This window comes from Physeter macrocephalus, chromosome 5 (genome assembly GCF_002837175.3).
Source record: "Physeter macrocephalus isolate SW-GA chromosome 5, ASM283717v5, whole genome shotgun sequence".
NCBI lineage: Eukaryota > Metazoa > Chordata > Mammalia > Artiodactyla > Physeteridae > Physeter > Physeter macrocephalus.
The window spans coordinates 64943053-64962062 of record NC_041218.1 but is presented as its reverse complement, the minus strand read 5'-3'; positions in this window follow the sequence as shown (position 1 = coordinate 64962062).

The window sequence follows — 19010 nt, the reverse complement described above, 5'->3', positions numbered from 1 at the left end:
ATTGAACCTGAATTTCCCATTTTACAAAAGACAACAAAGATACAAATCACACAAATGGAATATACACTCACGCACCAGAAGACAGAACTGTCACAAATCCTTCAAGAGGACAACCCATATGGAGACCCAAACACACACTTCTCCAACACAAAAGGTCCTCGACGTCAGACACACACCAGAACCAACTGGAAAAATGCCCAAATGACACTCAGTGCTCACAAGCGGTCCTCAACGTCAGACACATGTCAGAACCAACTGGCAAAATGCCCAAATAGCACTTTGTGCTCACAGACGGTCCTCAATGGCAGACAGACAACTGAACCAATCGGCAAAATGCCCAAACAGCACTTCATGCTCAAAAGAGAAGTTTGCCCGGGTGCACACCGGTGGACTTACTTGGTTTCAGAGCTGGTCAGCTCATCCAGAGGCATGTTTCCGTTCCACCAAGGAAAAGTGTAAGCTGACAGCCAGTACCGAGCAGTGGAGAAACAGGGAGGATACCTGAAACCAATGGTTTTGGCAGCTGCTAGGAACGTCCCTCAAAATCCCTCCCTCAGGGTCAGCTCACCACAAGCAGCTTGCTCCTTGCAGCCATCTTGGCATGTAGTCATGGCCCGAGGTTCTACTCGGGGAAAACCCTGGGGAGCCAGATATCGCGAGAGGACAGCCTCACCTTGGGCGCCAAATAACTGCGATTCAGCTGCTCGCTGCTCAAAAGCCAATAAAGAGGCAAGGTGGATGGAAAGGAAACTTTGCTTTATTTCGGAGGCCAGCAACCGAGGGGGGGTGGGGGAAGGGCGGAATCCTGTCCAAAGGCTGACCCCTCCCACTGATAATCAGTGCGCAAGAGCTTTTATAGATGGAGGGAGGGGGCTACATGCAGAAACACCACAGTCAGCTCTTACAGTCATCTTGAAATTAGTCATGCAGTGGTCTGATCAGTGTCATATTGATTGCTTTAAATACAGTTAGTCTTTAGTTCCAGGGTCAGTTTGTTCCCGTTTCTTTGAGGCCCGTTCTCAGAATTGTGGCAGCTTATGTCATGGCTATAGTCTGGTCATTATGTAGTTAACTTCTTCCACCTGGTGGGTCTTTCAATGTCTATAAGACAGATCAAGGGATATGGCTCAGAATATTATGTATAGCCCTTGAGGAGGAACTAAAGGTCCTTGACTTTGCTTAATGACTAAACTATTATTGTTTGGTCTTGTTTGGCTGTTTTCCTTTGTTTCTGCGTTTCTCACTTCTCTGATTAAACTTATTCTCTGGCTAAAGTTTTTCCACAGACAAAAGGCAGGCTGAGTACATGGGGGCAACGACCATAATAGGGTCCTGCTCCGTTTCAGTGCTATACACTTTGTTAGGTTTCCATTTTAGTTACCTGTAAACTAAGGCTATGAGCTAGACATTTTGAGTAGACTTGGATATTGCCATAATCCTTAGTTGCTCATTAATTGATAATCTCTTACTTCACTTTAAGAGGTAGTCTCATTTATTGTGTATGTATATACATATATATACGTATGTAAATATATACATACGTATATATATGTATATACATACATATATAGGTATATGCATACAGGGCACCTTACTCTGCCTTGTGTACTAATGATATAATCACAAGAGATATAGCAACATATAATAGAATGAACATAGATTTTAATCACAATTTCAAACTAAACTGGCATTTTGTTAGAGCTCAAAACACCTATCTGATTCTGAGAGAGCTACTAAACCCCTGCGTGTTGTTTTGTCATCCCTAAAAGCATGCATGACACTGTTAAACTCATAGAGTTATTATGAGGATTAAATTAGAAATATAAAATTCTAGCACAATCTTCAACATATACTTGTAGCTCTTGTTATATAAACAGGGCATAATAATACTCTGCTGACAGGTTGTTTGAGAATGGAAAAGCCTATATGTACCATCCCTAGTATAGTGCCTGACTAGGCACTGTTTTCTAAATGGTAGCTCTTTATGATTTAAGAGCCATGTCTTTTCTTACAGCCTGGGATTAATTCATTTGAAAAATTTCAGTAATGCAATAAGCAGATTTTGAGTATCTTTACTGTTTCAAGCAGTATGCTTACCCTTACAGGGGAAATAAAATGAAATAAGATATAAGTATTGCCTGCAAAGAACACAATACAATTACATTATAATATAATTATATGTAACAATTATATATATATTTATATAAAAGTTATATATAAGTAACTATAGTAAGTAACTATAATACTGTACTATCACTGAAGTGTTATAATACTGTTTTGAGATAGGAAAAAATTACTACTTTTGGAAGCTTGAGTATTATCCCTTTATTTCATAAAAAATTGTGGAATTCTGTAAATAGCTTTAGTTAATAGTCCTTGATGGTTAGGATTTTATCTTTTGTTTTTGCAGTGTTCCTTTTAGCATAATTAGGACGATTCATGTATTCTGGCAGCGTTTCTGTTTAGCAGTACACACATCTGTATACAAAGAATAATCTATTGGCAAAACACATCTTCAGCTCTCTTTTGTTTCATTTGTATTTGCTTTTAGGCTTAAAACATAATTCAGTTTTATGGCTTATTAAGAAGGACAAAAAATAAGTACTCCATAACTTCATTTTTACCATAAAGTGTATATTACCTCTTGATATCTTAAACATTTTAACATATTAATTGTTAGTTTTCTTCTGCCTCTTCTTATAGAAGTGCAAATACATTTAGGGAATATTGTACATTGGAAGTAAAAATAATAAAATCCAGATAGGTTAGTAAAGGAGTCCTGTGTAGAAGATTCAAGTCAATTAGTAGAATAATATTGGATCTTTCTTTCATAAGAAACCAAGTATATTTATCAGGTGTTCACTTCAGTAGAATTAGGTGTGTCTTTTATCTCATTTTATATTCTAAACCTTTTTTGTTATAGAATATAAGTGGTAGAAATGTGACAGCTATGCTGAGGATGACAATAGGGTAAAGGACAAGGAAAAAGCCTTTTGTAATTTAATTTTAAGTAGTACCATCATTTATTTTCAGTTGGCATTCAATTTTCGATACATTCACTTTAAAATGTATTACTGTTTAGTTTTCAATGTTATGGTAATTTTGGAGTTGACTTAGCTTTTCTCAGTCACAGATATGAGGCATATTAATGCACATGAGTTCCAGATGACAAACGGTGCTTGAAGTTTCCATGTCTGCTAATTCATTTTTGATTATAACATGATGTCTCCTGAAATATAAATGGCATTTGCCTAGCCAAACGGTCATCGGATTTGAACATACGATGTGATGCTTCGCTGATGTTTGAACTTTGGAGCCATTTCAAATTCATTGATAATAGTCCTTATAAAGGCCATGTTCCCTCACTCAGAATGAAATAAACTAAGAGACTTTATCATCTGCTTCTCAGGTACGTTTCTCTAATGTATTTCATTTATGGAAAGTATTTGGAATTAATTTGGCACTAACCTTTGAAATCAGTGGATGTTTCACATCACTCACATTTTCAAAACCAAGTTTAAATAGTCCAAATTATATTGTGTCAAAGGATTCCAATGACAGTACTTGTCTTGGATCTTAGTTTTTTACAAAACATGGCAGCTATTAATGTCCATTATCACTAAAAGTAAACTTAAATCTTAAAAATAGAGTCAGTTTTATCATTAACCGTCTAAATCACCTTGAGATTGAGAAAAGAAATGATTAAAAAAAGTTGCACCACTATGTTTATTTTATTTATTTATTTATTTATTTTTGCGGTACGCGGGCCTCTCACCGTTGTGGCCTCTGCCGCTGCGGAGCACAGGCTACTGACGTTCAGGCTCAGCGGCCATGGCTCACGGGCCCAGCCGCTCCGCGGCATGTGGAATCCTCCCGGACCGGGGCACGAACCCGCATCCCCTGCCTCGGCAGGCGGACTCTCAACCACTGCGCCACCAGGGAAGCCCCACTATGTTTATTTTTATGACACAAAGTATTTTCATGTATTTAAAAATTTCTTATACATTTTGAAAATCATTACTATCTCTAATAAAGTAGAAAAGGTAAAAAAACATTTGTTTGAAAAATATTTATCATGCTCCTTGAAATTCTTATAGCATTCTAATTTTTGTAATTCATTGTTTTAATTTCCTTCCTGAGTGTTAGAGTGATATCAAACACCATCACACTATGAATTCACTAAGCTCCAGTGATGCACCTGAAACAAGGCTGGGCCATGATAAGTGGTCTCCTGAGATCTTAAAAACAATAAAACTGACTAAAAGTCAATTTGCTTTTTACTATCACCGCAATTCTAAACAATCAAAGATACACTATTCCTCCTTGAAAAAATCTCTTGTTTGTATAACCTCTAAATATGTGCTGAGTTACAGTTGAGTTTTAATAATACCTTTTTAAGCTTCATATTTTAAACTTTAGCATATTTTATTACTTGTATTTCATAAACATTATATTCTATGAGGAAGTTAATTTGAAGAAATCCTAGTGATTTAGTTGATTATCACACATAGAGACTTGGCTACACACATTTGTTTTCAAAGTTTGTAATGTTTCAAAAACTTGTGAATGTTTTTGGGGCAGATTTTGTGGTTTTCAAGCCTGATCATACCGTGTATTCTTACATATAAACATTAGACTTCTAATAAACAATGATAGCCTGACGGTTGTATAGAAATAGAACTTGAATTGATTTAATTCTATTATTATATGGACCATTTGAAATGTTTGTGTGAAATTTCTTGAGAAATTCTTTTTTAAAAGTATTCTTATATTTATGACATTTCTAACTATTTGTATATCTGTTGCATCATGTGAAAGAAACTTTTGAAATTAATTCTTCAATAAAGTATGAACTAAGACTAACCAATCTGATTAAAATATTTATTGAAAGGAATATGCAAAAGTTATCCATTGTGATAAAGTCCTTGATGAACTGACAGAAATTAGGCTCTTAAACAGGAACTTGAATGTAGCTACTCATTACTGTGGGAGGCCAATATTTATGTATAACTTTCTTTTTTTGAAAAAAAGATTTATGGTATTAAAATATTAATCTATTCATTTCTTCTTTTTGTACAGTAATATTTATTTTATTTTTATTGACATAATTATATCTAAAGTAAAATATAAGAAGTTTCACTGGTTCTTTTCTGCCCATTATTGTTCATTTCATTGTATGATTATAACTAAAAATAATTTTGTTCTGTAGAGGAGGAAGTATCAAAAAATTATTCTCTACAGGAAAACATGCCTGGTATACTATTGATAGAAATGTACAAGAAAAGTCTGGGAAAATACATGTAAAGAAAAAAATAATTCAGCAACTTGTTTAAGAAGTAGATACACGCCTGACTTTTTTTTTTTTCAAATGCATTATAAATCCTACGTGGAGTATTCTTAATTAAAATATCTCTGCAGGTAAAAGAAAAAGTAAGTGAGAGAAAGAGGTAAATCCCTTCTAATTTGTTCAGCAATAATTATTATGCTAACTTTTATGACCTATTATTAGCTTTACATTTCTAATAAATCAACATTTACATTATTTTAACACTATGAATTTTAACTTTCCTCACCCCTACCCCTGTTCACGTGATAGTAAAATGGAAACAATATTATGTGGTGAAGAAAAAGAATATTTTACAACTGAAAAGATGACAATTCAAATCCAGATTTCAAACAAGTGGAAGCAAGGTAAGTATACTGTCTAAACTGTAAAATTGAATTAATATTTTTAAGTACAAGTCTGCTATGAGATAATATATAAGAAGGTACTAGAACAGAGAAATAAATTTGAATTCCTTTTTTTCAAGGATTAACACATATATCTGATATTTTACAATTTAAATATATACTTATTAAATCATTGTGTGTTTCACTGTAATGTATCTTATGAGGAGGTCATATGTGGAATGTTAGGTTTAATTACAGTTAAATCTTGATGCCATTTTTCTTGAGAAGTTAGAAACAAATATCTTATCCATTCTCAACAACACCAATAAATCAGAAAACAAATTTCTATTTTCCAGTAGATAAAGCAAGGAAACTCCTATTTCTGGAAATATGTAGTTTTCATAAATTTACACTTTAGGATATCATTTAGGAAATAAAAAATAATAATTGAAATTAGATTCCAAATACAGTCTGTGAAATGAAGATACTACAAAATCTGATGATATAAATATACAGCATCTACATGCAGCTACCTATATGAAATATTTTTCAAAGGCACTGATAAAAATCTTTTGAGCAAGTACTGAACTCCCTTTAAATAGCAGGCATTGTAATAGATGCTGAGTATGCACACGTAAGAAAGAAACCATTGCAATATTCAAATACCCACAATTTGGTGAAAGGTTCATTTTAAAAAGCATCATCATCAACAACAACAAAAACAAGAAAGGCAATAACAACTTAAGTCGAGACCATAGATTATTCAATGAAAGTAACTTGATGGTAGTCACTATAAGAGATTATTACATTATTAAATCTGCATTCAAAATAAATATTTATATCATTTAATTGGATAAATACCCATTAATCTTCACTTTTTGAAACTGGTTAACGAAGCTATAGTTGTGCATTAAATCAGAAGGAAGAGGGAAGATACTAGTTATTCCTTCAGAAGAGAATTTGAAAGTTGAAGAAGTTGATGGCAATGGCTTATTGAGATTGTATTTCAAATATAATTCCGATTTGGAAAGGTAAGATTAACTGATCTGGTAACTATATAGCATAGACAAAGGAGTTGCTCACAGTCTGTTTTTCTATGCGTAGAATGAGATTTGATGTGACAGCTCATGTGTTATGATTTTGTTAGATATAATAAGTAGGAAACATTTGAAAATTGACAACATTTGTTAATAAAAGTAGGGTAGATAAACTGACTGTAAAACAAATTCAATCAAAATATATTGGTTTTTTATACTAGGTAAGCTCTGCAAAAGTTGGACATGGTCTAAGATCTAATATTAAAAATTTTGTCTTTCAATGTCATTTCAGGTTAGAAGCTATATTATTATGAAATACATTCCTAAGCACACATTTTCTTGAAAACTAGACTATAAGATAAATTTAATGTAGTTAACACTACAGTTCTTGATTTGAGTGGATGCTAAAAAGTTGTTTCCCTTTAGGGAAATTATTCCAAGCTTTACACATTTCATGTCTATCTTGCAATTATTTTAATTTCCATTAAAAACTCTCCAACTCTGTCCTTTGTCACATGAAAATATAAAATGTGAGCAATAACGAAATAGCCTTGTTTCTGACAAGAAAAGTTAAACTTTTAATTTTCCAGTTCTCCTGTAAGTGCTTCTAAATGTGCTGTGTTCTATACAATGTGAAGATAAGTAATAAATATAAGTATTCAGTATGAACCTTTCAGGCACATTCCATTATTTTATGTAATTTGACTGATAGTTAAACTTTTAATACAGTCATTTTTGAATTCTTATGCTAAAAGGAATATATAGCAACCATTTTCAGGGGGACAAGATCAGAGAACATAATTTTGTTTAAAACTATATTTTAAAAAACATAAATATACAAGTTTGAATAGCAGACTTGATCCATTTACCATTTCATTTGGTAATGAATGAAAAGACTGAAATATCAGTCTTCTGATAGTCTATGAGAATTTTTGTGGTCCAATTGATACTACAACTGCTTAATCTTTTCTGACTCTCTTTCCAGAATCTCAGAGACTTATTTGTTCCTGGCTCTGTGGCATTTAGGTTACTAGTGCTTATTTTTGAGCCATTTGTACAATGAATAGTCTATGGAAAAAAAAAAAAAGTAAATACAAATGCATGTAATTTCCCTTTATGTCTTTACCTTTTGACTTATATATGCATGTATGTATGTAATGTATTTATTTGTATGTATTATATATATTTTTTGGTAATTTTTTTCAGACCTTAAAGAAGTGCATGGAGGGAAACTGTTTTGTAGAGGCTAAGTTTTTTGTGCTTTTGCTATTTCTGCTGCTGTTTGTTTTCTTTTAGTGTTTGCCCAACTTTATTTTCCATTTTTTCTGATAAGAAGACCTCCCCTTTATAAGAGAAAAACCATTCTCCAATTACATGTGTTTATGGGGATGCTGATTCTCTAGCCACAGGTGTGGACACAAAAGCCCTGTAAGGCCCTTGGATTAATATGGATGTTGGGTGAGAGAGAGTCATGTTTCCTTCTGGGGTCATTGAGTCTGAGGTGCAGGTAAGCTTAGATTTCTCGGTGCCCTCATTACCCCAAAATAAGGGACACGTAAAGCCAACAAAGAGAATGACGGAACCTAGTGATGATGGAGATTGAAAGAAAGAGAGAGAGAAAAAGAAAATAACATCATTTGAAGTGTCTGTGTAGCTTAACCTAATTTTCATTGTTCGAGTTTTTGGTTTCTGTCACTTCAAACAACAACAATAAAAAATAGTTCAACACAGCTATTTCTTAATAATATTACACCTATATACATATTTTGCAATTGAATGTACCATATATGTGCAATGTCATAAATTTACTTCCTCATTTCCTTGCCTCCATAAACAATAGTTTTTTTCATCCAATCCAGTTCATGGTTTACTTAAACCATGGCATTCAGGAACCAGTATACGCTTTTATCTAATCCCTCCCAATCCTCACCTTATAAAAACAACAAAGCATGTGATTTCAAGTGTGGTTGGATAGGACATAAATCAAGCACTTGTTTATCATAGAGTAAGATAATTTTTTTTTTTCAAATTGTATTCTGTCTTAGCCTTAACAAATATCATTCAGTCTCTACCTTGTTACTTCACTAACTACATGTCTTTTTTAGAGCAAATTATATTTTGTCATAAACCTAATCTAACAGGGAATATTAAATATCTTCTTGAAATTAACTATATATACATGCATGGCACACATATGAACACACATACATAGATATACATATACATATATATGTTGGTATATCACAGAAAATGACTAGACAGAGATGCATTCTCTTCAAATGAATACCTAAAAACTACAGAGGGAAAGTATATATAAGATAGATAAGTAGTCTACTTAATTTAATTTTCAATTTTTTTTTAGTTGATTATTAGTGTGCCCCTGACCTCAAAGGCAGAGTCAATTTCTTCTTCTTTTATAACCATGTGATAGTTATTTGGACTATTAACCCTTATTATGGTTCTTTATCCATTGCTTATGTCCCTTTATAATCCTTACTTCGGCCAATGAAATGCAAATGTAAGTGGTGTGTTATTTTTGTACACAAATTATAAGAGCTTTCTCTTGCCACAATAATTGTGTAAATATTTTGGGACCTTTAGTAACAAACTGAGTAGATGTCTTATTGCCAACTGGGATTGGACATTGATGTTAGTGAAAACAACACTTTGTGTGCTAAAGCCACAGAGACTGAGTTTATTTATTATTGAAGTATAATTTAGCCCATCCTGACTAATGAATGCAATTTTTTTTTGCCACTGCATGTTATTCAGTTCCTATTATAGTATTCACCTCATTCCATTGCATTATCATATTTGCATAAATAACTCCCTGTTAGGTTATAAATGTCTCATGATTAAGCATAGAGACTGGCATACAACAGCCATTTAAAAATGTTTGTTGATAGAGTATAATGAATATACAGTAAAGAGCAAAATATCATCCTTCTGGTATCTCTTCTAGAAAAGGAAACATAACATATAGCATATAATGTAGAATATGCATGGCAGGCATAAAACAAGACACGTAGTGGTTAGGAAGCAATTCAACATAAGCTTAGTTACCTGGAGTTGTCTCCTTCTCTGCTACTTCCTAATTATGTGATCATGTAAATCTATATAATCTTTTGTATCTGAGTTTCCTCTTCCATAAAATGGGAGTAAATATAGTATGCCTCTCATACAGTATTTGCAATAATGAAAAAAATGAATATAAATAATTTATAAAATACACAGACAGTAATAAGCACTCAAACTTGTATATAGGTGTGTATATACATAAACACACAGAAATGAATTCCTCACTTTTATATAAATATCATTGGGTATATTTGTGTTTAAATTATATCAGATGTTATATCAATTAAATATAATTTCAGGGCTTCCCTGGTGGCGCAGTGGTTGAGAGTCTGCCTGCCGATGCAGAGGACACGGGTTTGTGCCCCGGTCCGGGGGGATCCCACATGCCATGGAGCGGCTGGGCCCGTGGGCCATGGCCGCTGAGCCTGCGGCTGAGCCTGCGCGTCCGGAGCCTGTGCTCCACGGCGGGAGAGGCCACACAGTGAGAGGCCCGCGTACTGCAAAAAAAAAAAAGTATATATATATATATATATAATTTCAGATGCATTATCAATATACCTGATTGATTTCCATTCAGTAGTGGCAACAAGACTTTTAACTTTCTTCTGATTTTATGACCTCCTGAGAGTACTCTATTCTAGCTCAATATCAGGAATGTAATAATCATGAAAGGAACAGTATATCACCAAAGGAGCTAAAAGTTTCTTTATCTTATACCCTTTAGAAATACTGTGATCCCTTTTATAAACTTTTAATGAAAGATTTGTATGTGTTGTTGAAACGGAACAGGACCCTGTGGTCCTTCCCACACCATGTCCTCTGCTTGCCTTCTGTCTGTAGAAAAACTTTAGTAAAAGAATAAATTTAACCAGAGAGGTAAGAAAATGCAGAAGCAAGGGAAAACAGTCAAACAGGACAAAATAATAATAGTTTAGTCGTTAAACAAAGTCAAGGACTTTTAGTTCCTCCTCCAGGGCTATAGATAATATTCTGAGCCATATCCTTTGAGCTGTTTTGTGGATGCTGAAACCCCTACCAGGTGGAAGAAGTTAACTTCGTGATGACCAGACTGTAGCCATGACATAAGCTGCCGCAATTCTGAGAAGTGGCCTCAAAGAAATGGAAAAGAACTGACCCTGGAACTAAAGACTAACTGTACTTAAAACAATCAAGATGACACTGATCAAACTACCTCATGACCAATTTCAAGATGACTGTCAGAGCTGACTGTGCTGTTTCTGCATGTAGCCCCCTCCTTCCATCTATACACCCCTGAAACTTCCCTTTAAAAGCTCTTGCCCCCTTATTGTCGGAGGGTGGGGGAGGAGTCGGCCTTTGGCACAAGTTCCTCCCCTGCCCCCAGGTTACCAGCCTCCAGAATAAAGCAAATTTTCCTTTCCACCAAGCTTGCCTCTTAGAGTATTGGCTTTAGAGTGGTGAGCAGCCAGACCCCACTTTCAATAACATTGTGTCTAATTTAATATATATTGTAGATTGATCTATAGTGTATATAAATGTATTCTATGTATATATGTAGAGAGAGATGTAAGTATATGACCTATAAAGAGTATATATATATGCGTGTATATGTAATATAACTGAACTATCCTCTTGCTTCCAAAGCATTTCAGTTGATTGATTGATTCATTGATCTACTATGGGAATTATTTCCTTCTTCCTTGTATCGTTGCTGGCTGTTTATAGATGTGTTCACCTATAGATTCGAAATTCCTTGGGCAGAACCTCCCCTAAGATTTGAGGCACCCAGGGCAAGAGTACAAATAAAGGCACCAATACCATATGACTAAATATTTAAAAGTTATGAATCAAGCTAACCTTCTATTAAGTAAAGCATGATGTAGCCTCCTAAGTAGATGACTATATCTTTGTAATGAACTGGAAGGCCAAATATTAAGTAACAATTATAGGATTCCCAGTGGGAACTGAAGCACAGAAAGCTGGAGTTGTTAAAAATAAATGCTTCTACTCTGGATCATGCTACTTCTGGGAGTAATAAACTATCCTTTGTTTTCAACTTATGAATCCTGTGTCTTCTGACAGCATCTATGAAACTGAGGCAGGCTAACTTGTTAGCGTGCAAGTAGGATAAACATCTCAGACTCTTGACATGGAGCTGATTAATTTCTATAGCCATTTATATATATATGTATGTATATATATATAAATAATTTATATATTTACATAATTTATCCTCACAAAGATCTATTAATTTATCCTCACAAAGATCTACATTTAAGGCAGTAGGTACTAGCTGATTTCTTTGTTTTGTTTAGTTTTGTTTTTGCTTGATTTTTTTGTTTTTCGGATAGTGTAATGCAGATATAGATACTTTCGTTAAATGAAAAGTAAAACTGTTACGGGTAAGATAAGAGACTTACCTAATGTTATATGAGGAATATAGAATCTGGATAGAGTTTTGGTCTCCAGATTCCTCCAATATCATGAAGTATCTACGAATTTACCAATAATGCAAGATATTCTCCTTTCTCACTATGATCACTGTAATTCAATAATAACTTACATGCTAGGTACAAAGAGAAAGCTAGAAGAAAAATGTCACTCAAAATGTTTACATCAAAAGCATTAGAGCATATCTATTCTCCATTAACAGTTATAATGAAAGCACTTTGATGAAAGAAGATTTAAGTCCTCTTTGAACTGATCTCTCTCGACGTTATGGATAATAAGGCACTTTATTTGCAAATACCCCATACTCTGAAAATCATGTTACTGGCTACATTACAAAATTCAATTAGTTACTTTATTCTCTGCTGGACACCATTAGTTTCTACTGAATGAGCTTTCATATGTACTGGCATCTTCAAACATATGCTTTTGTGAATGCATATTGAAATATTTAATTAAAGTATGACACTTAATGCACATTTAGTTGGAACTCTGCATGTTAAAACTCTGTAAAATTATTAGGAAAACAGGAAAATATACCTTACCTTTGATTTTCAAGATGATTTCCTCATTCAGGCATATTAAATTCAGTGATGCTAATAAAGATTTCAAATATTTTTCTTTTTGTGATTTCAGCACACAATGTATGTTTCAGTGAAGTTTCCCCTTTCTGTTATGTTACCTTGGCCAAACTAGCACAGTTTTCCTCCAGTGCCTAGTTTTGCATGATGCCAGGAGTTGGCATTCAATAAGTGGCTTTTGATTGGCTGGAAAATGATACATCATGCCTTTAGAATGCTAAAATACCAAGAGCAGTAAAACAATTTTTGTGATTTTAATATTTAGTCTTTAAAATGTATTTAATTTAAGTTTGTTACTTGAGATGATCCTAACATGAAAGTCCTTACTCTAACTATGATTTCATTTTTGGTTATGAACAATACCCTTTTGTATATACAGTAAACAGAGCATTATAAGACTTAGAGAGCATTCTATCCTCAACTCAGTGGACATAAATCTGATGCCCTAACACTATTGACTGGTACAAATCATTCTATCTACCTTCCAGACCATAATCCTTCTCACTTGCTTTTACTTGCATTGGCTGACCTCTGTACATATGGCCTATTGGCTGATTAACGTTTATTAGGTTATCTTTTTCCTGGCCAACCCTGTCCCATTTCTGTCCTCTCTCAAATACTTTTAGTAAGGCAGCAATCTCTGTATATCACAAATACCTTAAGAATAGGATGGGGTTCAATTAGGAATCAGGTTTAGGTAATTTCTTGTTTTATAGCAGCCTCAGCCAAAGCCATGAAGAGTGGGAGCCAGTTTTAAGCAGGACTTGTCATGATGCTTTGAAACTAGCAGCCCTACTTCACCAACCTCAGCTCTTCTGGTCTCAATATAAGAGGAGGTTGAAGCGGCTAGGAGTAAGAATTTCTTAAAAGAGAGTATTCAGCATTCTACTGCCCTTCTCCTCCCTGATTGATCCTTAGACGTTAGGTGGGTAGTGTGTTTCTCTCTCACTTTAAGCCATGTCATAAGTGAGACAGACACCCACAAGCCCCCTTGGAGAGATTGGCATTCATCTTCTTGAGTTGGGAGAATAAAAGGAATGTTATCTGACTTGTTTTAAAAATCTTGAGGCCTGGGAGAGGCTGGCTTGAGTGATCTGCCTGAGAACAAAAAGATAAAGCACAGTGAGGAAGTTTCTCTTTCAGAGCATGTTTGGACAAAGGTACAAGTTGCCTGTGATTCAGATTTGGACTCAAAAGGAGGTCCAAAACACCCTTGTATATAGGCAGAATAGGGGTCATGGTTTTTGGTGCTACAGTTGGTGCCCTGCATAGAGGTTCAAGCTAGGGTTAAAATTCAGCCTGTGCCCATTATGGCAGCAGGGTCCTGTCAGCCTAAAAAACTTGTACTTTTATTTTTTAAGCCTCAGGAAAATCAAGATAGTAGCTATTTAATTATTTATTTTTTTAAAATTGCCCCCAAGCATTTCAACCAATCAATCAATCAGTCAATCAATCAATACTTATTGGGCACCAACTATATGCCAGGCACTGTTCACACAGCAGTGCATGAAACAAAGTCTTTGTCCTCACGCCTCTGCATTCTAATAGAGAAGGAGAGAACACCAAACAAATAAGACAATTTCTGGCGTTATAACTGCTATAGAGGAAATAAACAGGATGATGTGACAGAAGTGGAGGGGTGGGCTACTTTAGATAAGTTGTCTTACAGGAGGTGACATCTGACATGCAATTTAAAGGATGAACACAAGCCAGCCACAGGAGCCACCTAGGGAAGAGAGAACATTCCATGGCAGAGAGAACAGCAAGGACAATTGTCTTTGGTGGTACTGAGCTTGACATGTTAAAGAAACTGAAAGCCAGGTCTGCAGCTGTGCGGGATACCTCAGCTTTGCTGGCCTTCACCTTACACCACTTGCTCTGTGTCTTCTACCTGTCTAGTGTCTATTTCACTTGCCATGAGTCTGGCCCAGGTTCTTCCCTGAACTTGGATGTCTGGAGCTTGTGCTGACGAAGCTCCCGCTCTCCCCTCCATGCCCTGGGCTTGGATCAGCTGAAGACACATATTTAACCCCACAGAAGTGTTCTGCTTTGATCATCCTGAGAGCTGGACACAGGCCATGCTGAAATTCAAAGCAGAAAACATGGAGCAGCTCATTCCCCCAATCATATACCTGCCAGTTGGCCAGGACTTCATTTACACCCCACAACTAACTGGGGTGAAGGTTGTATTTACCAGGACTCACCCACAGTCTTGCCCAGTGACATTTCTGGAAGCTCTTATAATCACTCAAGAGACCCTTCTTTCTAATTTACAAAATAATGTATTGAGGGATAGTGGAGCATCATCTGAATAAAATAGCCTTACATAAAAGTATATCCCTAGGTATAAGGAGCTGACAGGGTAGTGCTAAACCATCACCTGGATGAGGCTTCACCTGAAACTAGGGACCTGAGATGAAATATTCCATTATATACGGGTCTCTAAAAAAAGAAAAAGATGAAAGAGGGAGAAAGAAAAGGGGGAGAGGTGGAAGAACACTTTGTGAATGAAAAAAGACAGTGTTTGGAAATCTACCAAAGAGTATACCAACACTGGTTTACAGCTGCATGATTTTTCTCATCTGACTCTCCCCTGCCCTTCTCCTCAGACACAATCCCAGAGTGGAGAATTGCAGTAGCATCAGGTGAAGAATGCATGTGGCTGGGAAAAAGGAGTGAAGTGACCTCCTCCTCCCCTTCCCCCCTCTGAGCTTCAGGCCCCAGGTGGATTCTGACTGTGGATGCTGTAGGGTTGGGAGGAAAGAGGGGTGAAGAGAGTAGAGAAGTTTTGAATGACACGGATAAGTATATCTTAGATTAGACTGGACTTTTTGATACCTTAGAAAATTAGAGTACTCTTCAATACCTGTAAATCATAGAGAATGCTATGGGATCTGACCAAGATTTTATTCAGGAGTAGGAAAGGACAAGACCTCAGAATGTGTTCAAAGAGAACAAATGTGAAAACAAACAAAATTACTTTTTGTTCTCACTCCACTAAGTTCAATAAATACATTGAATCCATGGGCATAATTTCCATAGAGTGCTTCTTCTCTCTTCTAAAACTGCTAATCCTCTTTTATTGGTTTGTGCTGAAAAAACAAATTTTGATTTCCTGAATAAACATGAATTCATTTTTGAGGTGCTCTGTTTAATTTTCTAACCATTAAGTCTATCAGATAATAGCTAAAAACACGAAAAAAAGTTTCATCTTGTTTACTTTAGATTCTGTCAATTATAATTCTTCATCGACTGGCCAGTCCTATTGCACATGTACACTGTAATAGCTGTTTTCCTCAGAATGACATTGTGACCTCAAAAGATTTTTTGTATTATTAAAATGGTGTCAAAATTATTTGGTATTAACTGCTTCTTATTATATTATTTAAAAATAGAAAAGGCAAATAACTTATGTGGTTATGATCATTGTATTTCCCAAATCCCAAATCAAGAAATGTGATCTGACAAATGGTTTCTGGGCTACATCCAGGTACAAGAGAGTACCGAGACTGCCCAAACACTGCTACTGGTTTAGTGTATCTGATTTAATTCCTTTGGTCTAAAGAGCTGACAAAGAGAGTATTAAAAATATGAAGTATACAGGAATATATCTGAATTATGTAGGGTAAATTACTTTAAGAAGATGACACCATGCTATCCATTAATACCAGAACCTTAACTTGCCTTTCTTACTTCTGCCTTTCAGGGGCTTTTTAAAAATCTGAGTCATTTTTAAAGAAAACCTCCTCCATTAGATATTACATTAACCAGTTTTTCTGTTTTCCTGATGATGACATTAAATCCCCTGTCATATTTTTAAATACAGAGTCCATCTATCACGTTGCTCATTCAAAATTCTGTAACATTAAGGGCATAGGCCAGTCTGCATAATCATATCTCCAAGTCTTGTTATTGCACAATTATTTGGCATTTTAATTCAAGTTATTTTCACTGGATAGAGGTCAGTTATTTTTCTTTGTCTGTTTTGTGCTTATTTTCAACTGCTGTCATTCAGTATATATACGTTCTATTCTTCCATTACTATATTCTAACTCAGAAAAGGAGACAGTCAGGAATAGTTTAGAACACCAGATCAAGCATTATCATGTTTGTTTTTTTTTTGCGGTATGCGGGCCTCTTACTGTTGTGGCCTCTCCCGCTGCGGAGCACAGGCTCCGGACGCGCAGGCTCAGCGGCCATGGCTCACGGGCCCAGCCGCTCCGCGGCATGTGGGATCTTCCCGGACCGGGGCACGAACCCGTGTCCCCTGCCTCGGCAGGCGGACTCTCAACCACTGAGCCACCAGGGAAGGGAAGCCCTCACAGTTCTTAATTATGTTTTGAAGTTATTCCAAATGGTAGTATTCACCTAAAAATAAACCAAGCATTGCAGTAAAAGAGATGTGAAATAGCCATATAAACACTCATAATACTAGTTCATTTTTCAGTTTACTAAGAACATCATTAACAAGAAAGCAGAAGGGTTATTTTTTCCAGTTTAAAATAATTACTGGAACAGTCCAGCATCTAAATAAAATTGCAAAAGTCAGAGACTAAGAACCAAATGCATCTGCATATATCTATGCATTAAAAGTAGTCAAACCTTTGGTAGCATATATATGTCAATGCTACTCTCTCACTTCATCACAGTTTACACTTCCCCCTCCCTGTGTCCTCAAGTCCCTTCTCTATGTCTGCGTCTTTATTCCTGTCCTGCCCCTAGGTTCATCAGAACCATTTTTTTTGTTTTTTTAGATTCCATAAATATGTGTTAGCATATGGTATTTGTTTTTCTCTTTCTGACTTACTTCACTCGTATGACAGACTCTAGGTCCATCCACCTCACTACAAATAACTCAATTTCATTTATTTTTATGGCCAAGTAATATTCCATTGTATATATGTGCCACATCTTCTTTATCCATTCATCTGTCGATGGACACTTAGGTTGCTTCCATGTCCTAGCTATTGTAAATAGCACTGCAATGAACATTGTGGTACATGTCTCTTTTTGAATTATGGTTTTCTCAGGGTATATGCCCAGTAGTGGGATTGCTGGGTCGACACATATATATGGAATCTTAAAAAAAAAATGGTTCTGATGAACCTAGGAGCAGGACAGGAATAAAGACGCAGACGTAAAGAATGGACTTGAGGACACAGGAAGGGGGAAGGGTAAGCTGGGACAAAGTGAGAGAGTAGCATTGACATATATACACTACCAAATGTAAAACAGATAGCTAGTGGGAAGCAGTTGCATAGCACAGGGAGATCAGCTTGGTGCTTTGTGAACTCCTGGAGGTGTGGGATAGGGAGAGCAGGAGGGAGACGCAAGAGAGAGGCCATATGGGGATATATGTATACATATAGCTGATTCATTTTGTTGTACAGCAGAGGCTAACACAACATTGTAAGGCGATTATACTCCAATAAAGGTGTTAAAATAAATAAATTAATTAAATTAAATTTAAGTGCCATTATCAACCCCCCCCCCCAAAAAAAAGTAGTCACACCTAATTTCAGCCAATGAATGCATGACCAAGGGAAATACAGAGTTTTTCATTAGTTATAAATTGAGAGTTTGGGGAAAGCAAAGAAAAGCTCTGAGGAATAATGGACAGTCTTACTTTACAGATATCCACCACCATACTAACAAATGAATCATCCAAAGGTAACATTCTGTCATTTAATGGTTTCCCCCTTGGCTATATTCACTAATCTTATCAGAGTTTCTTAAATGTCTTGTTTTTAGGTCTGGGTATCTAAGTTGTCAATCATTTTTGCTATAGAACAACTTAAGTTTATAGAATATTTTTATATCTTGCTCAAGGAGACTCACTCACTAAATACAGCATTCCTATGTTTTTTGTTTTTTAATGTCCTCAAGCTTGATATTTGAAGATATAAGCTAAAGCACAAGATGACAGTTTGGTTCAGGTTTGGATTTTTTTTTTCTCACATCAAGAAAAAAATTCAAGTCACAGTTCAGATATTAATCCTGGCTGAATTTTAGGTTGTGATTTGTTAATAAGAAAAATAATTAATTCATATTTCCTTAAACAATAACTTAGTAATAAAAAAGTTACCTGTTAGAAGTAATGCAAATTATATTAGAAGGAATGCAACTGAAACACAAAACACAAACATTTAAATAGTCCCATAGACTAAGTTCCAAATAACTTAAGTTTACAATTAAAAAAAAAAAGTGCTAAAGAAAT